At 40.7% G+C, this 27,253-nt stretch overlaps 1 long non-coding RNA gene across 1 annotated transcript in view; it reads left to right on the top strand.

The window, feature by feature from the left end:
- Positions 1 to 19,480, top strand: part of LOC124789897 — a 32,659-nt gene extending 13,179 nt beyond the window's left edge. Inside the window, exons 2-3 of the long non-coding RNA XR_007016186.1 lie at positions 1,055 to 1,120; positions 18,327 to 19,480. This is a non-coding gene — a long non-coding RNA (uncharacterized LOC124789897). The remainder of the gene's footprint in view (positions 1 to 1,054; positions 1,121 to 18,326) is intronic.
- Positions 19,481 to 27,253: the final 7,773 nt, after the last annotated feature.

Genomic DNA, 27,253 nt, shown 5'->3' with positions numbered 1-27,253 from the left:
CTTTAGTGGTCGCAGGACCCAGGACGTGCTAGGCTCCACTAAGGAGAATGTGGATGCATTACACCCTGCAGGCGTGTACAAGGTGGAATGCGAATGTGGGGCCGCGCAGAGTGGCCGCGCAGTTACAGGCACCGTGTCACGCATTGCACGGCCCCTCCCGCCGGAGGTTCGTTCTCCCTCGGGCATGGCTGTGTGTGTTGTTCTTAGTTTAAGTTAGCTTAAACTAGGGACCGATGAATTCAGCAGTTTGGTCCCTTAGAAATTCACGGACGCCATACATCGGCGAGACTGGCAGGCCAATAGCAATGCGCATTGGGGAACATATTCGTCTAGGGCAAAACAAAAAATCTGCAGTGGCAGAACATCAGCAAGACTGCGGAAAAGAAATATAATTCAGCGAAGCCTGTGTGTTGGCCTAGCAGTCGGTTATGGCGAAACGCAAAATCAGAGGGGCCATCGAAATACTTAAACACTCTAAGAACATGAATGGAGAGGCTTACCCCAGTTTGGCTGCCAGCAATCAGAGCCCACCAAACAGATCGCACTGTCAACAGGAGGCGCGAGCGCTACCGGCGAGCAACTGCCACTGCCATGCCGACATCCAGCTCCTGGTAAACAGGAGCCAACTTCTCATTTGCTCGTGACCATCAATCATGGCACGTAATACAAGAGCCATTAGACAAAATAGGTTACGCTCTCCCTCCACCGCAGTAACCCATTAAAATAAAGTTCCCTCTCATTCTTTCTTAAGTGACCAATGAAATGAACTACGTTTTTAAAATTATGACGTAATGGCGTGCGCAGTGAACAGCAATAACAAAACATAAGGGACACTGCACCAGTAGTGCCAGAAGAAGGACGCTGCAACCGTGGCCAAAACGTTGGTTTTCTCCAGCAGTAGTTTTATACAATATGACGTGGTACCATACCCAATAAACTTTTATGTCGACTGACTCTGGCCACGGAAGGCTACGCAGTTATATAAGGCAACATTGCCGCATAAATGTGTAGTGGCTGTTGCAGAAACAAATTTTGTGGGTTTCTTCTGTTTCAGATGGTGCGATTGTGGCGCGGACTGTCTTACCAGATGAGTTCAACGTCACGCACATTACGACAACAGGTACGTAGCGACTACCCGTGGTTTCACGAAAGAGGAAATAGTGATGCTTCATGTTCGAAAGTATCGGTTTCGAATTCTGGTTTCATAGTGGTGGCAGCTAGTGATGTATAGGGTGATTATAATTAAACTTTCGTTACATGAGATGGCCACCATGAAAAACGAGTGATCTTAGGACACTGAAACTTCGTGGAAACATTTGTAGAGACATTCAGGCGAGAAAGAAACGAATAGACCATTGAAACAAACACATTTTAAGTTCCACATAAGAGGGTCACATTTGTTAATTAGATACCATGGTTAGAACCCCAAGTTAAAAACGTTGCTCTCTGTGACGGCCACCTGAGTTGGCAACGTCATGGAACCGCATTAGAGACACCATTTCATAATTTTCACAACACTTTTCGAATGGTGAGCCATGGAACGTTTAGTTGTCCTGATACATCTCCTGCACTGCTTGTAGATCGCACATAGCGCCCATCATTCTCAGACATGGCAACAGTATCATCAACAATTTGTCGCGCAATTGGCCTTCAGCCTTCCCCAAGAATAATTCCCAAATAGCCAGTTAATTCGAACCTCGGAATCATATTCTACAATTTCGTGTGGAAAGTGGACGTCTCCATATTAATCTAATATCGGTATTGCTATTATTCTGATAAAATAGCTTTACGAGTAAAGGCCCGCTCAACATGTCCAGACCCATGTGGACCGTCAGCATCTGTAATTCACAGTGACGCTTATGTTTCAACACTACGCCTCCGGACTACCAACGGCGCCTAAGGCAAGTCATGACATTAATAAACAATGCAAATCCTGCAGCGTACAGTCTGAACATCTTTCCTATCATGTTGGGTATCCATACAGTAAATTGTTTTTCGTCCACACCTGTTCAAGTAGCTAAATTTGAATTACAACCACCCTCTTCTCAGCGACTACTGTGTTTGACGATTTTGACGTCTGCTGATTACAAAACTGCTATTGGTTCTCAATCTTTCACTTTATTACGGACAAGTAACTTACATCAGCAGTTATAATTTGTGCAGTGATATAACGTCCACCCAAATTACGTTGTACCTCCGATACGTCTTTTCCTATTCAGAATACGTAAAAATTCAGTGGACTAAGTTTTCGTGCATGGCTGTGCTGGTGGTGGTGACCTTCTTGATAAGGAAAATTGAGGTTGGTTGTTGTGTCTGTGGATTGCGAGGTCAAGTTAATTTAACTTTTCGTTTTCCTTCCCTAGTTGAATTTTACTTTCGGATGGTCTGTGTTTACGTCATTGTAGAGTTGTTCGATGCAGCTGGGTGTATCATCTATAAGGCTTTTGATATCATCTTGATAGTGACGTCAAGATACTATACTGTGTTGTTGTATCTTACTATGCTTTCAAATACTTTGTTCCCAATGTTGTAAGGAAGATGTTGGCGAGAAATCCACTGAGTGGTAACCCCAAGGGAAGTTCACCTTTTTGTGAGTGTTCATTATTTCTTTTACGTGATATATTCAAAAGTCTTTCTAGTCTTCTGATCGTTATTTCATGATGTTGATGGTTCCTATCATGGGAATATCGGTATAACTGGATGTGATGTTGAGTGATGTAAATGTTGCTATTGTGGGTATGTTGAGGTGTTGCTTGCTTCTGTTTGTGTATACTTAATATTCCTGCAAGTATGTATGTGTTTTAAGCATCCAGCTAGATGAAATGCAGGTGCTCTTCTGAAATTACAACTGGTTGTATCGATTTTTCGTGCTCGTGGGTTTTTGGGGGTCTGTTTAGAGTGGGTACCTTGGAGTTTTTTTGTTTCAGCGATTCATTTTCTGTTTTGTCAGTATGTGTCAGATATTTTTTAGAAGCAGCTTCTTATTTCTTTCGTATCTTTCTGTTGGATCACTTGTTATTTTTACTTTATCGTCGTTTTCTAGAAATATTACGGTTTTGTTTTTGTATTCCTCCAGCTACGTTATGACCATAGTGTTGCCCTTGTCTGCTTTTGTGATGAGACCCTTACTGTTTCTAAGTTTATTCATTATTCTTCTGAATGTTTTTTTCTCCTTATCTTTTTCGTTCATGACCAAATGTTACTGTTTCTTTTTCCCTCATAATGCATCTAACTTATTCTGCAACTGACTCTCCTGCATCCTCAAAGAACTTCAAGTTATTTTCTTGTAGTTTTATTATGTATTCACTTTTTGTGATAAAATTCTCCATTGTTTTGTGTGTAATGTTTCTGAGGACCTCGTATTTAGGTGCTTTATTTAGCAGATTTGTTTCTTCATTAGTGAGTTATGTGCCAGTAAGGTCGACCAAACGTTTATACAGTAGAATGTGTGGTTTGTCTGCCTTCTGTTCCTATATTTATGGTAGTACTTTGCTTCAAAAGTTTGTTTACTTCTTCTTGTTGCTTTTTCCCATTACAATTTTATTAGTGTTTCTGTAGTTTGTTTGACAGCATTCATGATTTCATCAAATATTTCAGAGATTTTCATGCGACTTTCTAGTTCTATACAAATTTTGAGTAGTTCTATATTGAGTTCCTTTTTCATGGGATCTACACATTTAATTTCCTGATTCAGCCAGCCAGTTTAGCTTTTCTTGCTTGATATAAAATGGGCAGCAGCTGACACAATGTTTACATTTACTTGTATAAATTTGAGTATTACATAATGTAAACGAGAGATTCTGTTGTACTTTGTCTTTAGAACAATTTTATGGTGCTCTGCTCTAGTGTTTCAGAATTTTTTGTTGAGCTTACTTGGTAATGAGTGATATGGCGTTGAAAATTTCATCTTCTGTTCCCAAATTTGTGAATACTTTTCTTAAAATATGAAAACAGCTATAGGTACAAGTACTCGTAGTAAAGAGAAACTTTGCGGTTACTTAATTGAAAGAAAGTGAAAAAAAAACCACTGGTACTAATGGTGCTTAACTTCAGCAAAACACGTCTGGTTAAGAAGATGAAAAAATTTGTCAGCAACTCGGACACAAGAATGAGGTTCAACCTCAACATAATCCTTGATATGTTGGATACAGGCAGTGGGAGATGTTGACGTCTGAGCTCGTCCCACACATGTCCTATCAGAGATCCTTCTGGGGATTGTGCGGGCCACTGGGGTACTTCATCACCATGCAGACAGTTCATAGAGACGTTTGTGATCGAGTATTACCCTTTCATAATATGGCACCACGTTATTGTAGCATGAAAGGTAACATTTGCTGATGTAGGTGTGCTTTATGTACTGTTGTGCAATCAGAGTTCCCTCAGACACTACCAGCAACGATCTGAAGTCTTACCGGGTGGCTGTCCCCAACATGATGCCGGAAGTAACACCGTTGTGCCTCTCCCGAGGTCGCCATTGTAGTCGCCAACGATGGCCATCCAGGACAGTGTAGAACCGCAGTACATTGCTGAACACGGTGCGATGCCATTCATCAGTAGTCCGTGCTTCCTGGTCATGGTACCGCGCAAAATGCAGCCGTTGTGTCATGTGGTGTTAATGGCAGCCTAAGCATAGGATGGTCATTCCCTAGTCCACCTGCTGTTAGTTCCTGACCAGTCGTGCAGGACGACACAGAACATTGCACAGCGCCCGTTACTCACCTCGTGTGGAAAACACACATGTGAAGGTTGCGGCGGGGCGGGGTCGGTTTGTCTTTCGTACTGTTGTTATTAAAATGTCCACCTACCTCAGTACGGCTTCCGCTCGACGTCCCTTCACTCTCCAATCGTGGGTACTTACTAGGCAGCGAAAAAGCAGCGTTGAAGAAAAATGTCACCTAATACCTACCCTGCTGAGGCCGCGTAACTCTAATAGTGAAAAACAGTGCTATGAATCATCGCTAAGACAAAATTCTGCAGCCTCCTTTCAGCCACTGGTTCCAAGTCTGCGTATCTTACTGCAATGAATGTTATCCCACAGTAATTTGCTACGTTACAAGGAGTTACAATGTGATTGGTGCACGATACTGCAAATGTCCCTTCTGGACATCATCGCTCTCAGCCGGAAACATGATGTCGAATATGACTGCTCTCACGTTCACAAGCAGTGCAACCTTGGGCCACTGCCTCAGCCGAATGTCCTACCAATCTGGATGTTGCACAATTAGACTAGTTGATCAAATGGAGGCCCACGGTTAGGCACCTTCCAAACTGTCACATGGCGATAATGCTGTCTGTCACGACTGTCCGACAACTTCAAGTTCCTTATATACGTTACCAGGATGGGTAACAACACTAAACACGAACAACACTCTTGAACTCTGGTGGCCGCTCTACCTGTCATACAGAACTGCATACGCACCATGTCTTCTGGGTGCTTCATTTTTCTTTTGTCATGTTGTCATGTAGTGAAGATTTTGTAACACAGGAATGAGGAGTAGAGGCAACTAATATTACAGATTAATATCAGTGACAAAGACAAAGCCACAAAGTTCGTAATTCCCTGTGACTTATCAACTGCTTCAGAGGCAGAATTTTGAAAATATTCGACGATGTATTGAACGAATTAGAATAATCTTTTCCTGCGCCTGACTAAAATCAAAATTTATTTTGGAAAATATGGTCCTTAACCCTCTGCTTACCAGGAAACCCGCATAGTGTTGCCTATCAGTTTGGCTTCTCAGGCCCGTGTTGTTTAAAGTAACATAAATTGACACTATTGTGATTACCTATGAGGTGAATGACTTTTCAGGCCCAAATAATTTGTATATTTAAAGTTAAAATGAGTATGTATATTTAAAGTTTACATTTTAAACACAATTTTTATACTTTTACTGGTATCTTTTATTCTTACTGAAAATGTGCTCAGGGTCTACAGACAATAACAAACTGTTTTGAGCATACACGTTTGGCACATTTGTAACAGGTAACTTGACTTTTTCTATCGTTCTTCTCTACGCAATAAGCACATCTTCTCCTTTTCTTAGCTGGTGGTTTCACTGCGCTTCCTTCATTCGGTGCTATTAATGAATTCATTAACTTCTATACCCCTGCTAGCTGCTTTCCCAAATTGATTACGGAAGTCAGAGGTCTCTCTTTTTTATTGGTAACCAGTATCATCCAAATTATGTATGCATTCATTAAACTTATCGATCATGTTGAAGAAAACCACCAACGGCCAGCGCCTTGTTTTTCTCTTCAAACTGTAGCGTCACTTCTTCCGGTCCATGGAGTTAACGCCACCCTTTCTGGCTTTGAATCTCATAATATCTTCGGGTTTCTTTACTCGTGATGGTAACACCGTTGGTTGGATATGAAGAGAGCTAAGGACGGTAACAAGTTTTTCTTAGGAAGATAAGAGTCTGTCATCACATCTGGTTGAAAACCAAATAGTATAGAGTTTACTTCACGTCCTTTAGATGTAATAAAATAGGCAGGTACCTCACCTTTGTTTTTTCCGATAGTACCATCTAGTGTCAGATCTTCTGGAAACAAATAATGAGCTAAATCAAAAATCAAGATATGTAAGAAAATTATCACAGTTGATATTACGCCCAGACTTTCCAAGTTCACAACGTTCTCCCCAAGTTTCTTCCTACTTCCCCAAATTCACTTTACTCTTCCAGCAGCAGGTTGTTCCGTTGTCACAAACTGCCCAGAACTTTATTCCGCGTCTACTAGGTTGTGATGGGACGTATTGTCGAAATGGTCGGCGACCTCTAAGTGTGGCCAACTGCTCATTCACTGCCACACACCATCTCGGAATGTAGGCAAGGTTAAGGGTAGTGTCCCACATCACAAAAACTTCCCTGGTTGATTCCAGTTTGTCACTTGAACTCTGTTTACGCCGGGCTGGGCTGCTGCAATATCAAAGCGCAACGTCCTCAGAATATCATGGAAGCTGCTGCGAGACATAATTTCATTGAACAGTGGTCGGCCAGTCTCATCATTCCAAAGCAGACTGATATCTTTATTGCTTGGCTAGTAAGCGCCAGTCAGGATCAGAAGAGCAAGAAAATTTCTCATTTTATATATAACTATATCGACCCAGCCCGTCATAAAGTATTTGACTTTCCTTGATGGTCCACATACACACTTTTACAATGAGTGTTACCCTAAAGAACAATATGAAACAAGTTGCTTCATTATCACAGTCCCTGATCGAATATCTTGTAGGTCCCTGGTCGTCTTTCAATACATCCCGTTCTACTCCTCCTATTAGGAATTCCAACTTGAGGAGCTGTGGCCCATATTTCATTCCCGTTAAGAGAAAACAGTAAGTCACACTCAACAGAATTTGCTCTAAAACGTTCTTCTCATCTCCGTAAAGGGATTCTTCATGACCATCATCTTCGTCTGATTCTGAGTTGTCATCGACCTGTGCCTCAGTACCATTGTCACTAGAAGATTCACATTCAATAGATGGGTTTCCAGAATCAGAAGACTGCTCCAACAATTCCCTTACCTCCTCCTCTGATAGTCATTTTCTCCGTAATATTTTCAGTTTGCACAACAACAACTGGTATGAATTAATACACCAAAGTAGACACGTGCTTATCGGAAGGAGGCTCGTTGGACACTGAAAGAACAACAGCGCGAGTCAAAAATGGCAAATGGCGTAACAGACGCTGGACAGGCAGACATCTAGTTGTTGAAAAATTGCTTCTAACTGCACGGGCCTGCGAGGTCCGTGCCGGGAGAAAATGTGCATCAACAATTTAACACGAAGCTGCAGGTAAAATTTTATAGTTTTACACAAAATTATGCCTAACTTGACAAATTAGGAAAAGTAATATAATTTCATTAAAATAAAATGCATTGGTACTAATAGGGAAGATATCAAACACCACCGAAGGGCGAAGGGCCTCTGAGGACAGATGGTTGATAAAGGATTGTTGTTGATGATGATGTAAAGAGTTAATAAGTTTTTAAATAAAATTTCCATTCCAAATGGTACCAGGACATTCAAGCAAATAGTTACAGTGGGCAAAATTGAAGAAGGGAATAGTATATGTAGAAAAATACCAAAACTTAGTCTTGTCGATGCATTAACGGTTTAAGTTTATTATTTCTTAGTTCCAAAATTAACTGTAGGATTAAACAAGGCCAACTCGATATTTAACAATCTGATGCACTAGCTCTAAAAGAATCAAAACTCGCGAAAAATATATTGGTATATGATCTAAACAGTAACATTACGCTTCTCTCTGTAGTGTGGATTGGTTCAAATGGCTCTGAGCACTATGCGACTTAACTTCTGAGGTCATCAGTCGCCTAGAACTTAGAACTACTTAAACCTAACTAACCTAAGGACATCATACACATCCATGCCCGAGGCAGGATTCGAACCTGCGACCGTAGCGGTGGCGCGGTTCCGGACTGTTGCGCCTAGAACTGCACGGCCACTCCGGCCGGCTTGTAGTGTGGGCTAGCAAAATCATATCAATAACCTCACAGTGTCAATCAGCCACTCCTGCCGTTGTGACCCAACTGGAACCTTGTCACTATTCTTTATGATTGAAGGTACAGAGAGAAGGATAAGCTACATGCAGCTTAAGGTTTATTTTTCGCTTTGAATGTGTCATTCATTTGAACGCACTGTATAAAATTTCTTATAGATTAAAACAGTGTGCCACAGCGTGCTTTCAAACTAAAAGTGTCCTTCCCAGAAGCAGTTCTCTTCCTGACCTGAACATATACCTTAAGGATAATTGGCAAAGTAGTTGTCGGACCATCGGCATATAGGACATGCGCTTTGTATTATTCGTTGTTAGTGATGGGGAGGTACACAATTACAGGTGAGAAGTGTTAACGGAAAATTACTGCAAGACGTAAGACAATTATGAAATACTCGTACATTGCCAGAAATGGTTTGAAATAAAGAAGAAGGGGTTTGTGGTGAAAATAGTAAGTACTGAGCGCCCCCGACAGTAATCAATCTGCAGTCTGTACGAGGTTGCTCTGTGCGTAGTATATGTCCAAATAAATAGATTCCCTGTCACCGTCAACATTGGCAACAATGCAACGTATTCTGATGGAAGTTAATTACTTGTCTGTATATTAAGTTCAATGCGCATAATAACTCTATCTAACAGCCCACTATAAAACTGTTGAATGAAATTTCATGAGGCATAGCTCGGTTTTAATGATCCTAAGAATAAATAATATGTGCGTTCATGGAGACCACAAATCTAATTTTTAAATTCTGAGCACACCCCCGCGTTAAAAATTTTGCTAATGTTGAAACTCAGTTTCAAATTTCTTGATTTCACGAACTTGCTATGCTAGAATGCATAGTTTGAAGCTGACCCAACCCGCCAAAGAGAACCTAAAAATGAATGTATCTATAAATTCGGTATGTAGCAGAATCATCGTCAGTTTTCACAACTGACTCACTTCACCCTTCTTGAATTTTTACAGGCTTATGTTACAACATACGGCGTCTTTTTCCTATATTTACGCTTTTCCGCACTCTTGATAAGCAATGGTGTCGTTAGTGTACACATCTCTTTAAAAGCGCGATACACATAGAATGAAACTTACCCATGGTGTAAAAAGACTATCTTTCGCTTTTCTCATACACAGTGAACGAAACAGAGCATACGGTTACATTTTAAACGGAGTCGTTTCGTCTCGTCCTACATCGCTACACGGACTCATTAGCTGTATTCATTGTCTGTCCTCTCACGCACAACTTTCTTAAGCACGTGAAACAGATTTCTAGAATCAATTTTTGGGGGATCAGTAAACATTAGTTTCCTTAACAGGTACAAAACAAACCATTATTTCAAAAACCAATTACAATCTTAGTAGACTCGTTTCTAATGAATAAACGACAATAGACTCATTAATTCAAACGGAAGACAGCGATGCTTTTACCGGCTGTTGGCGGCTCAATTACTCAGACGTGCTGGGGGATGTTCGCGAAGCGTAATCAACAGTGCTACAAACATTTCATATTTTAAAGAGAATTGGAGGAAATTTCTGTCTCACCATCTCGAAATACCTTCCTCATCAATCAGCTACGAATAGATCACTTCAGATGAATCGTTAGCTCGTACCATCTTGTCAATTCCTACAAGAAAGGAAAATGATTTATCTTCAACGAAGGTCCATGCTCAGCTCAAGTTCGATTGAAAATTCTGTGCTGGTGTGAATGATGCGCTAGAGAATATTGAACTTGGGGTAAACTAATTTCATACAAAGAAGTAAATTTTCTTTAGAATCATCAAAGCCTCATTCCTCTGTCATAATATCTTACACGAATGTGCATGATACACTGTCATGAATTCACCTATGCATTTCAATGCATTTTATGCAGCATCGTGTTGAACAATGTCACGTGTTCTTGTGTGATACAATCTCCTTCTTGTTCTAACTGTGCACTCTGAGTATTCTGGATATCTCAATTGTCCCCGACAATCAGATTTGGATATTAGCTTCTCTCATAAATATCCAGTGCAGAGTTATTTCGTTCATTGGTGTTAATCGATTGTTGTAATGTACAAAACCTTTATGACGGCACGAACACCTGTGTCTGTGGAGTCAATGATTCATTCCCTATTTTGCGGTATCTACTAGAAAACCGTCTGAAATTAATGTATTTACAGATCAATTTTTTGATAAGAATTTTTAATATATATTTTAGTGTCGACCTTACTTGTGCTTGTCGACCTATATAGATTAAAGGCACATTGCAACGCAGTATTTACGTTGCTTACTGTTAGCATGCCACACTAAAAATTTTCAACCCTGACAGTTGTTGCTTTATAAGCGTATACCGTATTTAATTTGATATTATCGATACAATTACCCATTTGCTAACATATCTAGTTGCTCAAAATGTATGAAATCGCACTCTCGACCCCAAATAATAATGCTTTTTACTAGAAACTAATGTTACTATCATATGAAATTTGTTTACTTGAAAATAAATATCACGATTCGGTTATAAGAGAATAAAATGAATGAGTAAAGTTGGTTTATTTTCTAATTTAATTTTCGCCCTTTCCCCCTAACTTTTAAGCAGTTGTTTCTGGGATGGAGCAAGCTGCTCCCTGGGTAAAAGTCAGCAGTGCTCACAGTGCACAAAAGAACACAATCGTCCGTCACTACCATCGTAACTCATCTTCGATTCTTGTCGTTCCTGTTTTATTTTCTACTTTCTTGTAAAGTCTTAATTTTCTCCATCAGGTGACAATACTATAAAGCGCCCAATTACAATGCTAGTCTGCAGTATAGTATGCGATTTTTAGTGTGACTTCAGTTACAATCGTTTTTTGACTGCTATCCCAATAATTAGATATATTAATGCATACCATCTACACATACTCATGTTATTTTCGATATCAATAGGTGCTATGTGACAAAACAAATGAGAAACAGAGAACGTATAACTATGTCATCACCACAAGATCTTATGCTCACTGTTGAAAGTTGTGACCCCATGAACCAATCCAAACGTCTCCATTCTCGATGGTTACCAGCTACTTTTAGAGTCTGCTGAAGAGGTAGACTGTAGATTATTTGATGTGTCCACCTGCTCGCTGGTGTTCCCCTCAGTCTCTTTCCCTCGATCTTTACTTCCACGATTATCTTTTCTCACAAAATTGCCAAAGAACTGGAGAATATTTTGGTTGAAACGAAAAGAAGGGCGCCCGGAGATATCAAGTACCTCAATAATTGACACATTTGTTCTTCTTTCGGTTCATTTTATGCACAGTATCCTGCGCCTGAATCAGAGCTCAAATGCATCAATACGCTGCCTGTCTCTGGCCTTTAGGTCCATGTTTCTCAAATGTAAAAGACAACAGAAAACACAAGTGATTCAACAAGCCGGATCTTTGCGATGTTCGCCATCGCTCTGTCCTGTCAGATCTTGGTGCCCCTAGAGCGATGAGTCTTCTTATCGTATCTTCACAGCTTCCCATGTCCCCAATGGTTGACCCAAGATAGATGAAAGAATATACAACTTCAGTTTCCTTTTATCAATCTGAGTTAGGACTTGCCTAGACAGATGTCTAATCCACATGATAGTGCCCTTTTTCTTTGATAGGTGCTCAACCATTTCACCTTCTATTCTGGCTAAAAGCACGATATCATAGGGAAATCGGTGGTTATTACTAGTTCTACCAATAGTTGAGATGTTTTTAGTCCAGCCATTAAAATCATTTCTAGTGATATGTTCTGCATAGAAGTTGTGTAGTTGAGGGGACATAACACAACCCTGCCTGACAACTTTTGATATACTAAAGATATGAAACAAGCCGAGAGGTGATTATTGTATAGATTTCTGATCAGTGCTGCCAAGTATGGTGAGACACCGAAATCTATTAGCGCCTCCCACAACTTTTTCCTGGCAACACAGTTAAAGGCTTTCCTGTAGTCAAGGAAGCAGAAGAAAACAGGAACACAGAACTCTCACGATTTCTCGATTATTTGTTGTATCTTGAGAATCTGTTCACGAGTTCTTTTCCTTCAAGGAAACCTGCTTGCTCTGTCGATATGCGAGGCTGAATATACGGCTTTAAACGCTGGTTCAAGATGTAGAGCAAAATATTTCTGGCATGGGAAATGAAAGTAATAGTTCGGTGGTTGGAGCAGTTCCAGATTGACCCTACCTTATGTAGAGGGATGAAGAGAGACTTCGACCAATCTTACGGCCACCACCCAGTTTCCCATATTCTTGTACACAATGAACCCAACACGTCAGCACCTTCCTGCCCCATTTCTCTGATGATCTTCCCATACATACTGTCTAGACTAGGAGACATATAGTTCTTCAGATGATGAATGGCTTTCTCTGTCTCTCTGTGTAAGACTGTAAGTTATAATGTAAGTTCTGCTTGACTGTCCGTATTAATTCCCGATTATAACTTTACACAGTACCATCCGACGTCTCAGCCGAGAACCATATTTACACAGTATTGTGTGCACTTTGCAACAGTATCTTCCTTATCTACGATAGGATTGCCAGTCTCATCGTCTACCACCGACACACGAGGATTAAATTCAACGGTGATGCTGTTGAGTTTCTTGAAGAGCTCATACACTTGGTTTTGATTATGATGGTGACCTAACTCATCACAGAAACCGTTAATGAAGTTTCACCTGTCCTTTCTACAGTACGTCTTTAAACGCTGGTTCAAGATGTAGAGCAAAATATTAGTAGCGTGGGATATAAAAGCAATATTTCTGTAGTTGGAGCAGTTGTATTTCTTTCCACAGACTCTTATTTATGTCTTGATCCCGGATAGCGCAGATACGAGTTTTCTTCGGATTGGTTCTCTCTTTAATTAAATGCAGTGCGGACTACGATATCCGAGGATGTTTAGTACTTAATGGTCGTTCTGATATTGGAGAGACGAAGAAACGACGTCCATCATTCGATCCCATGTTTGTGATTCTGGATCTTCCTTCTCAAGACTGATGTTGTGTTCTGGTCTTGCAAGCTCACCAGATTCTCGAAGAGCTTCCTTTTTTTAAGACTTAGCTGTCTTTCTGCGCTATTCTATGTGGATTTCACCTTAATCCGCATTTTCATGGACAACAGATTGTGATCAGTTTCACCGTCAGCTCCAGGAAAGATCTTAATGTCTAAGATTAAAGTCTTCGCACTAGGATGATGTCAGTCTCCTTTCTTATACAATCACCGGGTGACATCCAAGTCCACAGTCGTCTTGGGTGACATCGCAACATAATGTTGCAGACAGTCACGACGTTACGCAGAAATGTAGTAAGTACCTGCCTGGTTCATTTATCTCGCCGAGAGATCATAAGTTACAATCACAGACTGTAAGTGGGTGTCTTGGCTGTATCTCCAATTTTAGAATTGAAGTCTCCTTGAACCGTCACCTGTTGCTTATTACGGATCTTACTGAGGACTTGTTCCAGTTGTTCTTAGAACTCGTCTATCTCCTCATCCGATGCTGCGATTGTAGGGGCAAAGATCCGAAGGATATTTTGTTAATAGGAGAAACTTTCTATTTAATAGACATTATCCTGTCATCAACGGGCTCATAGCCGATAACACAACTTTTCAGTTTTCGGGGAACAACTATTGCAGCACCGTTTCTGCTTTGGTCACTGGTCCATGGAATGTACACATTGTTCCTTCCTTGGGTCATGAAATGGCCACTTTTGCTCCTGTGAGTCTCACTAAGCCCTATAACGGTCATTTCTTTTGCTACTGTGGAAAGGAAAGTTTTCCACGCCCAAGCCGTGTTGCAATCGAAATGCTCTCTGTTCACCGACTGTTTCCCGCTTGGTTTGGTTACCCAACCCTCCGCTGAGTTGTTCGGCTTAACAGGAGCATCACTTGTAGGTATGAAAATGGAGAATGGAGGTGACAGAGCCTTAGGTAACTCACTTGCTGAGTTCTTGTAATCGCGTATCACACTCATTTTTTCTTGCCAGTCTCATGGCGTTAACAGAGACTCCTCCATATTACAAAGTAAAGAAATATTTTTCTGCAATGATGTATTATTTTAATTCTTTCGTAACTTCAGAGGAATTTTGTGTATGTGTCTGCTAGACTAATAATCATAACCTGCGTTTCCCATCGTAACGATAAATGATAATCAATTTTCCTTGTTCATTATGTCTGTATGTATTTTCTTCTTTTTAATTTTACTTCAGTTTCGATTCCTTGCTGAGAAACTTCAATTCTCCTCTAAGTCAAATATTACTATCTATAGCAGGGGTTCCCAGATGGTGGCACACATACCAAAGGTGATACGTGAGGACGTTTCAGATGACACGCGTGCAAGTAAACAAAACACATGCTGATACAAGTAAAATTATTATACCTTGTTACTTACTTTTAAAGTAAAATGAAAGTGAAAAAAATGATCGATAAAACTAACGTTTGTATAATGTTGAAATGGATTTACCGCAGAATATTTGCTTTGATTATATACAGGACGCAGGTGGGTCGGATTATACCCTTCCCATCCCAACCTTCATTTTTTTTCTTTGGCGATATATTCGGGTCTTGTCGGTGGTTATTCGAATATTTTTGTGTTGGTTTGAAACTGCCCCCATCTTTTGCGCCGAATCGATGTTGCCGCTGCAGCCATTGCACACTGAACGGTTTGTTGTTGCTACTGCCGCTCTGTTCGCCGTTGCCTCAAATGGTATCATGATACGAAGAAACATTGCTTTTGGAACCGAAGTATGCGTTTTACAGCCATCTCATTCTTGACTACTATGATTCTGATGTGTAGTTTAACTTTATTGTGTGATTTCTCGTGAGTGTGTTTTATGTTAACTATAAAGCTATTTTTAACCCAGAAAGTTCGTCTTACCTTCAAGGAAGTAGTTAAAGAACCTGAACCAACATCTAACCGCCAGTATGACGAAAACTACTTACGCTTTGGACTTACAGTAAAGGCCAGTACAGAAATCAGTGGTAGCCCAATCCCCCAATGCGTTAGTTTCTTTAGAACACTTTCAGATCAAAGCATGAAGCCTTCTTTCTTGAAATATCTTCAAAGTTCTCTATCTTTGAGTTAGTTGGTAAACCTATTGACTTTTTTCAAAGAAAATCTCCGATTGATAAAAATGAGTCCCAATGCTTGGCAAATTTTAATAACACCGATACTGACTTGATAACAACGTTACACGTGACTGGTTTTGGAATTGCAAAGGAAGGAATACCTCACAGATTTGTGAGTTTCTCTTACCGCCAGCGGCTGGAGAAATAGTGTAAGCAGTTTTGGTGGAAAAAGGACCATAAAGAAATAAAGCTCCGTTATGCAACAACACGGTAAAAAGGTGAACTGAAGACAGCCTTCAAATATTGAAGAAACGTTGCTATTATAGCTGCGAAAGGGCATTTATTTCGCTCTTCAAACAGACGAGAGTATAGAATCACAAATATGACGCAGCTACTCGTTCTTGTACATTTTGATGTCATGAAAATATCAGACAAGATTTTATTTTATTTATTTTTTCTTTGGAGACCACTTGAGTCAAAAGAAAACATTTTCAGTATGATCGGCCTTTATTTGTTAAGTGTAGGTATTTATTGATAGAAATGTGTTGCTAATTTTACAAACGGCAGCAAATGAAATTCGTGGTACTTAATAGGGCTGGAAGCAAAAGTGAAGAAAGTAGCACATAAACTCTATAATACACGGAGAAGCATTGGCTTCTGAGAATATGCTATAAACTCCTCATTTTGTTTTGGCAGAGGCTGTAGATGTTACAATCTTCATCAAAGCAAGAGCTCTAAACTCATGGTCAGTCACGCTGTTGTGTGAAGCTATGGGAGATTTAAAAGTTTGCTTCATACTGAAGTAAAATGGCTCTCATGGCAAGATTTTAAATCGAATCTTTAAACTGAGGTACGAAGTTTTTACGTTTTCTTATGTTTCTCAGTGACAAGAACAAAGACATGCAGAATTCTTTGTCTGATTAGTGGTTACTGTGATTCGCCTAATTAGCTGATATCCTTCACAGACTTCAAATTTTGAATACGGGCCTACAAGGACGAGGCACAACACCATTCTTAGCAGGTAACAAAGTATCTTCTTTCAAAAGGAAGTTGACTCTTTTTAGTTCACAAGTACTGAACAATATCTTTTTCCGTTCCATACTATTGCATAATTTTTGTAAGACATTGAACTAGTTCCCACGAAAAATATAGTTCGAGACATTGTTTTACATTTAGGGGTCCTTCAGGAAAGTTTTGAAGAGTTCTTTCCCAAAGACTACACAAAAACTGTATGGCTGGATAAGAAATTCATTTTCAGGGAAAGTACCGGAAGAAGCATCACGAAAGAAACTCCCATCGATATAACTCGCGACAGTTCAATGGAAGATGCTTTTAAAAAGATAACTCTGGTTTCTTTCTGTATGGGAACAAAAACAGAATGTCATTCTCTTTTCAAACAAGCAATCCGATTTTTGTTACCATTTATTAATTTTTACATGTGTTGTACATTAAAAATAAACACACAAAGAGACTTAGCGTTGAAGAAGACTCTGGAGTTTAGTTGAGCTCAATCGAGCCAGACCATGAAGCTCTGACTACAAACGGCAACATGCTGCGAAGTAAAACATGCTGCGAAGTAAAACAAGTAGATGTTCTTTCATCAGAATCTAAATTTGAAAATTATTATATTCTGAATTATTTTTCTTTTAGTACTCTAATTTACTATACTTCACGTTTAGTTTGCTACTCTCTTAGACAGCTGGTTTATATTATTTGTGATGTGAAAATTTAATAATTTTTTAAAAATGTATCCCCCCTTATACGTTGAATATTGTGTTAGAACCTCCTAAACTTAATTTCATATTATTTCCCACAAGTAAGTGCCACTTGTGAACATGAACGACAATGTAAAAAGTGCTTCCACGAAACCTAATTGCTTATATGTGTCACATTTCTGTCGTGCTTAGTAGCTGATCAGCATGACGCAAAATCCATATGTGCGTTGTTAGCACTGAGGAAGATGGTGAAAATTTTCCCCCCGTATCGTTTCTCATCCCTGCACCTGTCCTCTCCCACCTCCAGGGTTTGTTAAACATAAACACGCTGTAGTGGTACGCCTCAATTTCTAAAGAGTGTCAAGTGGTTCACAGTGACAAAAAGTCTGGGAACACCCAATCTATAGTAATACTTTATTCCGCGAATCTAAGATTGTTTTTTCCTATAATTCAAGGTTTTTGACACTTGTAATCAATTTAGTCTAATGTCATTCTGTGTGAGCTTAAACCAAGTTATAATCTAAATATTGCTGCTGTTGTGGTGAATACGGTCGTAATACAGTGCGGGTATGAATCGAAACTGTAAATAGACTGCAGTGGAATAATCACAGTCCTGTACTTTGATATGTAAATATACAGTTGTTTCAATAAGGAGCAGCGGTCGCCACCTTAATCATCGCTTGGTTTTTATTGAAAGATGTGACTCATACTCAATTGCCGTCCTATATTTCAATAACTGTTTTCACTTAACTCTTCTTCCATCGCTATGTAGTAAGTCATTACAAGAAAAGCTGTTTGCTCCCGTCCGTTACCCTGGTCATTGGTATTATTTTTCAGTTAATACTACTATATACACAACACCAAACAGTCTTCAAAACTGTGCAGAACTCTCCAAATTTTGTAACTGTGTCTGGAATAGCCTGTCTAACATTTCCTTCTGTAAAATTTCGAAGATAAAGATGTATAACCACCCATTTACAAACTATAAAATTCCAAAAAATTCAACCACATTGTCATTTTTACGACTAATTTATTTGTCTATTTTCTTTTTTTTTCAGACCAATAAGGAGAAACAAACTGACCAACTATACCAAGGAATTGTGCATCTTAAATAAGTAGAGTGTAAAACAAAAATTTTACAGTGATATGTGAAAAACAGAACAACCTGTCTCACCTTCTGTACAATGTGTGTAATCGTAGTTAGCCCTTGCAGCATATATGTGTTTTTTCAAATAAGAAATATTTTTGTGGATAATTAATGACAAATATTTATGTAATTGTGATGTTACAATTGTGTATTCTATTGGATAATGTGGCTTCATTCGTGTTTGTGTACTCCAAAGTTTCACATCTGTTTAGAAGCTTTACAAAATTCGCCACAATATTGAATTTAAACTGCAGAAGCTAGAAAACGACTGTTGGATAAAAGCCGAGTCCAATATACGCCGTGGAGACATCATTTAGAAATGCAACAAAAAAGCTCCTGAAATACGGTAGTTTTCTTTACAGTCCAAGATAAATAATATTCCAGATCAGGTATGAGCCTATGAAAAGTAACTGAAACTCGTCGTATTGGCCCAAGACGTCTTATCGTGTATTTAACTCCCGTTTGGATTGTGTGAACTGTTGTGAGTCTTCTCAGCTTGCCGGCGGTGTTCCGTGTTGTTATAGCCTGCACAACCGGAATTATCACTTCAGTCTGTGAATGTCACAACATTTCTGTATATAGTGAGATAAAATTTCTGTGAAAAGAGAAATAGTAACATCGTTGGTCGCCTCTGCGTATATTGTCATAGCGCTTAAGGGATGAGTACTCAGACGGAATGAATATGCGTTTTCAAGCTCTTAGTCATTATAAAAGAAGAGAGGAAGAAATATTTTACTTGTTACCAGAATTCAGCTGGATTCTTTGGAGCTGCAACGTGCAAAACCATATTTGGCTTTTAGACTGCGCAGTTTTAAGGTCGCTTCCTAGTTTTCAAAATTTCAGGAAGCACAGGTTTTCAGCTTCAAAGAATCGGCGTATCTCTTACGGGTCAATTTCTCTCTCCAAAAAGTAAAAACTATAAGTGTCCAAAATCTATAATATATTGTAAAATTTGTGTAAATATTGTTGTTATTGTAATCGTTTCTTGCCACCTATCACATCGCCTGATGCATCAACTGAAATGTCTACATTCTGTGTATATAACACGCAACAATTAAAATTATAAACGGGTATTTATTATAAATGTAAAAGTCAACTATATAATAAATATGATTGCTGTAAATTTAGACCGCAGTTTTATTTTTTTTTTTTTTTTTGTCAGTGGGGAGCTAAACAAAACTTCCAAAATGCCTTTGATTTGAATGATCACTGTATCTGTTCAAACAATTAGTGGTTTATGAATCTCTAATTACTTTCCAAAATAACTGCTGCGAATATTGTACATTGTATATGAAGTTCATTAAAGTAGCATTTCCAGATGATATGTGGACTTAGGTTCCGAACAGCATAAAGTACTGAGTGTTTAAAAAAATATGGCTTTGCATCGAAAACATATTTGCTCATCTTGTATTTCCTACTTCGAGTTCATCGGCTCCCTACTTGGAAGAACACTATTTATTGAAGCTGCTCTACTTCAGTCCAAAGGTAAAAGGGAAGAAATAGTTACAATCTAGAAGAAGTTTACAGAAATTGGAGACTTTTGTAGTGGGCAGGGGGATCGCGGTTAACTCAGATACCCCGTCGCTTAGATTAGACACTACATTATTTATTGCATCAGATACTGCAGTTGTGTTGGCACAATTAGCTGCCAGGTTCGCACGTCCGCTATGGGGTGCGGAGAAGGCACTGGACACGGCAAGCAGGCTTTTCGGACAAATTACAATGGCTAGTAAGCCATGGTGAGGCAAACACACACCGTCAGCGCTAGGGCAGGTGGGGCAATGCAGAGTTAGCCGCAACATTGTCGTCTGCTGAAGCCGGTCCAGTGTGTGGCGATGGGCGTGGCTCAGTGCAGGGAGCACGCAGAGTTGAATCAGCGACCCCAGGGTGGATTGCAGCGGCGATGAGCAGCGGAAGTAGTGTGTGTCCACAGAAGGTAGGCGGCGACAAAGCACGTGGTCCGACCCAATGGTGGACTCCCGGTGAGGTGGCCTGGAATCCGCAGCGGTCAACCAATGGTTGGGGCCCGTCTGGAAGGTACCAGTTCGACACACTGCAGCATCAGGTCTACACGCAACCTGTAGCAGTTAGCAGAGGTGGCGTCTAAGCAGTGGCAGCTACACTGGTATGCAAAACGTAAGGACGAAAGTAACTTTCTCATGATGTGTCACTCCCAAGAAACGTAACTTAATAAAACTTGGACCACACTTTGGAAGAACTGCTGTAGTATAGTATACTACTGTGTAGTATAGAAGGTAAGCGAAAGAAATACACAATGACAAGAACAGGAACGACGTTTTTATACAAAGCCTATAATTATACTGAATTCACCAAGACACTTGACATGAAAAAGGTTGGGACATGGCTCTTAACAGGGTGTGTGATAACCAAGGAGGGCAGTGCATGATCAGCAACGTGCTCCCATGCCGGCCATATGGTTGATTCGGAGTTACTGCGGTAGGTCGTTCCGTTTTTCCACTAGAACAGCTGGGAACTTCTGGATGGTCGCTGGTGCACATGTATGTGCTGCAGTACATCTCCCCAATGCTTCTCACTCGTGGTCCATTGGATCGGGAGAAAGGCTACGCCAGTTCATTCGTCGAATATCCTCTCAGTCTAAGAGCTCCCCCATCTGTGCAATTCGATGTGATCAACGTTGTCTTAAAATGTAGTCAGGGCTGGCTGAGCTTTTGAAAAGACGTACATGGGAAAGGAGAACAGTATTGAAAAAGGTTGCCCACTGAGTGTACTGTGTTAAAAAATTTCGAGGTCAGTACTCCCATGCAACATTATGCCTCTTCAAACCATTACGTGAAAACGATCGTGTGCAGAGCTCTTCACAGAACATCAGAAAAGGCCACAACTGCCGACATTATAGAACTGACACCTCAGGAGCAGACTCCAGCAAACAGGTCAGTGCTCCCTCTTCCAATGCTACGAAGCCTCCTCTGGCAGTCAAACCAAATGGGAAGCATCATCTACAGAAGGAGACAGGCTATAAACCTTCGAACCATGTAGACCTCATTTAGACGGCTCTAATGATTCGCTTTGGAGACAATGGAAGCCGTAGCCCCCTCAAGCAACTATATAGCCCTCCAGACTAGGCCTCCATTTGCTGCAGGATTTACTGTAAGGTGGAGAGACGAAGTGAGTGGAATACTTCACCGTTAAATGGCCGCCACACAACAGTTTAACGTGAGTGGGTTCAGGAAGCATGTGAAGGAATGGCAACTACTAGCACAGAAATGTTCCCTGTGCTTCTGCCTACAAGAAACATATTAAATCTACTGACCCCCTTGAGTTGCAGGGCTTTACCATTCATTGCAAGGATAACCTGACTGGGGAAAGGGCCAAGAAAGGGTTAGCTGTGTTTGTCGATAACCTTTATCACCCCTCTGCTCTACCCCTGGTAAGTTCTGTATGCCCTTTGTATTTACCACCACAGGAAGCGATAGATTCTGAGGCTCTCGCACTTCTCAAGGACCAACTCTCCCGACCATTTCTCCTACAGGCACACTTCAGTATATGTATTGTATTATGTGTCTCACGCTCTACTTATCTTAGGGTTCGAGTTTGAGAGAGACTTATAATATCTCAGGATCTTTGCATCCTCAACAAGGACAGTACCATTCATTTTCCTGCTGCTGCTAAGACGTCCTCAGCTGTAGACCCCTCTTTCTGCTAAGACGTCCTCAGCTGTAGACCCCTCTTTCTGCTTCCATGCGCTCATACCCTCTGCTCAGTGGGAAGAAACAGATGACCTACGTTCCAGTGTCCATTTTCTACTCCGTATTCACTATATGCAGCAATCCTTGAAAGAAAGCCATCGAAAATCAGCAGACCAAAGTAAACGCCGTCTGGCCAGCTGGCTGAGAAAGCTGGGACAGCGTGCATGAATGAATGGACCACATCGCAAGTGTCATCCACCAAGCCACTGACATATCCCTCCTAAAATGGGATGATCTTAGAAAGCAGCCTGTACCTCGGTGGACTGATGCATGCAGTTCAGCAGTCCAGATCAGCGACAGTTCTGTGATGATGTAATTTCCGTTCAACAACAGAAAATCGCGCAGCCTTGTGTATCCTGATAGCCAAAGCTCGATGCATTATCAAAGAGAGTAAGAAAACGTAATGTCACGAGATCCTGGACTCTCAACCGCTTCGCATGTTCTACAAACGTGTGGTAAGCCATCAAGAAGGTTTCTGGTACGTGCATTCATTTAATAATAGTAGCGATGTTGGTTTAGGGATGACTGTAAACAATGCCTGGAGACACTGCCAACAGGGATACAGCATTCTGCCAGTATTCTGCGAAAGTGGAGATGAGCGAGTGGGACATCGGATCCTACAGTTCTGCCCTACAGCTACTGTTTCCCCAAAAACGTCCAATCAGGACCAGATCCAGTACTTGCATTAGCCTCAGTCGAAATTCTTCTCTAATGTTTTAATTCGATGTGGCAGACAGGAAAATTTTATGTCACTGCTAGAGGCAATTTTGATGTCTCTCCTCAAATCAAGAAAGGACCAAACGTGTCACAGTAGTTACCAGTGCTTCACCTTCACGAGCTCTGTACAGAAGTTCTTGGCGCATATTGTCAACAATCGTCTGAGCTAGATGTTAGAGACAAAGTAGCTCCGTAGCCACTCTCAGAGTGTATTCAGGAGACATCGATTCACTGACAACAGTCTGATCCAGACAGAGGCAGCCATTCAATAGGCTTTCCTGTACATATGTATGTATAAATACAGATATCACTCATGAACAATTCATACCTGGAGTTTAACATATTCAAACCATTTTCCACATTGTTCTGTTTATTCTATTTTTCGATAATTTTCACGTTCTATGAGCAAATGTTCAATGTATATGCTATCTTATGCTTACATTACCAGTTGTGGGTTCCTAGTTTTTGCAGTCTAACTATAATACAGAGTCTCATTCCAGCCAGGACAGCTACAAACTATAGTTCTTCTAAATGTCAACACGACAATAAGTGCTAAAGCCACTGTAAAATTTCACACATGTATGTGGATAGCTGTGGAGGTTATCCATATACGGATGTCTGGTCTGGATTAGTATATGGAAGTGGATCCATCCTATGTAGTGTCTTGGGTCACCCACACAGCATCTAGAAATATCATTTGGGTGGATCCAGCACATGCTACATTTGGAAACAAGACATTACTTTGAACCCACCACAGGATGCTATCATCACTGATGCCACCCTGTCCCCAGTCCCCCCCAGTTCCGCCAGGGCAGGTGCTATGGTGTTCTGTGGTGGGTTCAGAGTAGTTTGTGGAAGGTGGATCTGTCCATTTTAATAGTGGAATATTGTTTGATGTGGATCCACAATGTGCTGCATGCAGGATTACTGTTTAGTGGACAATCGACTTGTGCAAAGTCCAGGATATTTTTTAGGGTTGATCCATCTGAACAGATTCTCTGATAATGTTTGGGGTGGCATCCACATGCACAAAAAATTCTGGAATAATACTCACTTTGGATGCAGTCATGCATAATCTGGTTTAGCATCCAGAATTAGATCCACTGATGTATGATACAGGTAGTGTCCAGAAATCGATCCACCTGCATTATATCTGGAAATATTCTGGTGCGTCCAGCTTGCACTACATTCAGGGTTAGAATACTACTCCAAACCCTCGCCATGATGCTTCTGCCATCGTCCCCTGCCACCTCCACATGCCCCTGATGGCACCTGCAGCATCTTAATCTCAATGGAGGGGAGGGAGTGGAGGGCCCCTGTGGGAAGCCAACAAACAAACTAGTGTAACTTAGCAACGTGTCTTTACAACAGCATAACGCCAACCCATAACCTCCACAGCAATCCATGCACATGTGCGTGTCTTAGTGTTGGGTTTGGCACTTAGTGTTATGTGTGTTGACATTAGGAAGAACTATAGTGGGTAGATGTTCTCGCTGAGTTGAGACTCTGTATCGCAGTTTGATAGCAGAAAAAGCAATTGATACCTGGTAGTTTAACCAGTAAGAGCATGTATGCAGTTGCACATTTACATGCAGTACATTGAAGAATATTGGATAAATGTAAAAATGCAAAAAATTAGGATAAATGCTGAAAATGTCAACAAACCGTAAATCTGGATGTGACATGTTCATACTGGATATCTACATTTATCCCTATGAACCAGTCGAAACTTCTGTGATATCTTGGATACCTTCCTAGAAAGATACGAATTTGTACCAAGGAAGAGAACTATTAGTGACACAGCACTATATGTTCCCAAACTGTCTGTGAGTTCTTTGCTAAACGTTCAGAGGCAGCTTCCAGACATCTTAGAAAAAAAGGTATAAGAAGTCTGTTATTTCTACAGACGGATGGAGGCAGAGATATGATGTCAAACATACACCTAGAAATTAAAAAGCGTTATACAATAGGAATAATCAGCAGCGATGGGCAGTAACGACTAGGTATGAGAGAGGGTATGACAAGTGAAAAGACGTTGCGTTCAAGACGGACGTGGTGACATGACGTTATTGTCATTCTCGCCCTAGTTCCGTGTGCGTGAGGAAATGGTAATGTTACTTTATTCTGAATGTTGTGGTGTTCTCTCCCAATACATGTAAGTTGCAATTTACGTACACAGATCTGGAATCGTAAAAATATTTGGATTCAATTTAAACTGGTATTTTTCCATAACAGAAAAGTGATATACGTGGATCACATACTGACGATATTATAGACGAATCGATAAAATATTTCTGGTAGAAGATAAAAGGGGCTCTGTGTGCAATATGCGTTTCATCTACAGGACTTAGATTAGCACCTACTACTATTGCTCGGTGTCTGTCTAATTTTTTAAACGATTTATCCTACAGTTAACCATTATTTCAATTGTTTTCCCTGACAGTATCGGTAGTGGGCTGTTTACTGCTTGCGACCCATATGCAATTGAGTGTTTTGGAGTAGAGTGAATGTATCTCGGAGAGAGGTGGTCGCAGACTGTAGTCACTACAGATAATGCTAATATGTCTCCGAAACGGTGTGGAAGGTAATACGCTGATTGATCAGGGTCATTTGATAGCTCCATCAGCCAGCCTGTGACCTCCTGTCACCATCCTATGGTTTTAATGTGTAACATTTTATAGCCACATCTTATTATTTTCTTAAAATAATAAATTACATTCTTGTTGTAAGTGGACGTGGTTGACATTGGAGTGACTATCCTCAATTAGTATGTGTTTTAGAGTGTTGAGTAACATCACGCAAACAGAAAAAAAGATCACATCCAACATACCCCTCGCCATAGTAGGGGTCAGTGAAGTGAAGTGGAAGGAAGACAAGGATTTCTGGTCAGATGAGTATCGGGTAATATCAACAGCAGCAGAAAATGATATAACAGGTGTAGGATTCGTTACGAATAGGAAGGTAGGGCAGAGGGTGTGTTACTGTGAACAGTTCAGTGACCGGGTTGTTCTAATCAGAATCGACAGCAGACCAACACCGGCAACGATAGTTCAGGTATACATGCTGACGTCGCAAGCTGAAGATGAATAGATAGAGAAAGTGTATGAGGATATTGAAAGCGTAATGCAGTATGTAAAGGGGAAGAAAATCTAATAGTCATGGGCGACTGGAACGCAGTTGTAGGGGAAGGAGTAGAAGAAAAGATTACAGGAGAATATGGGCTTGGGACAAGGAATGAAAGAGGAGAAAGACTAATTGAGTTCTGTAACAAGTTTCAGCTAGTAATAGCGAATACCCTGTTCAAGAATCACAAGAGGAGCAGATATACTTGGAAAAGGCCGGGAGATACGCGAAGATTTCAACTAGATTACATCATGGTCAGACAGAGATTCCGAAATCAGATACTGGATTGTAAGGCGTACCCAGGAGCAGATATAGACTCAGATCACAATATAGTAGTGATGAAGAGTAGGCTGAAGTTCAAAACATTAGTCAGGAAGAATCAATACGCAAAGAAGTGGGATACGGAAGTACTAAAGAATGACGAGATACGTTAGAAGTTCTCTAACGCTATAGATACAGCAATAAGGAATAGCGCAGTAGGCAGTACAGTTGAAGAGAAATGGACATCTCTAAAGAGGGCCATCACAGAAGTTGGGAAGGAAAACGTAGGTACAAAGAAGGTAGCTGCGAAGAAACCATGGGTAACAGAAGAAATACTTCAGTTGATTGAAAGGAGGAAGTACATCTCCATCTACATCTACATTTATACTCCGCAAGCCACCCAACGGTGTGTGGCGGAGGGCACTTTACGTGCCACTGTCATTACCTCCCTTTCCTGTTCCAGTCGCGTATGGTTCGCGGGAAGAACGACTGTCTGAAAGCCTCCGTGCGCGCTCTAATCTCTCTAATTTTACATTCGTGACCTCCTCGGGAGGTTTAAGTAGGGGGAAGCAATATATTCGATACCTCATCCAGAAACGCACCCTCTCGAAACCTGGCGAGCAAGCTACACCGCGATGCAGAGCGCCTCTCTTGCAGAGTCTGCCACTTGAGTTTATTAAACATCTCCGTAACGCTATCACGGTTACCAAATAACCCTGTGACGAAACGCGCCGCTCTTCTTTGGATCTTCTCTATCTCCTCCGTCAGACCGATCTGGTACGGATCCCACACTGATGAGCAATACTCAAGTATAGGTCGAGCGAGTGTTTTGTAAGCCACCTCCTTTGTTGATGGACTACATTTTCTAAGCACTCTCCCAATGAATCTCAACCTGGTACCCGCCTTACCAACAATTAATTTTATATGATCATTCCACTTCAAATCGTTCCGCACGCATACTCCCAGATATTTTACAGAAGTGACTGCCACCAGTGTTTGTTCCGCTATC

Source organism: Schistocerca piceifrons, chromosome 3 (assembly GCF_021461385.2).
Source record: "Schistocerca piceifrons isolate TAMUIC-IGC-003096 chromosome 3, iqSchPice1.1, whole genome shotgun sequence".
NCBI lineage: Eukaryota > Metazoa > Arthropoda > Insecta > Orthoptera > Acrididae > Schistocerca > Schistocerca piceifrons.
The sequence above is the reverse complement of the archived record's forward strand: the minus strand, read 5'-3'. Positions and strand labels throughout refer to the sequence as shown.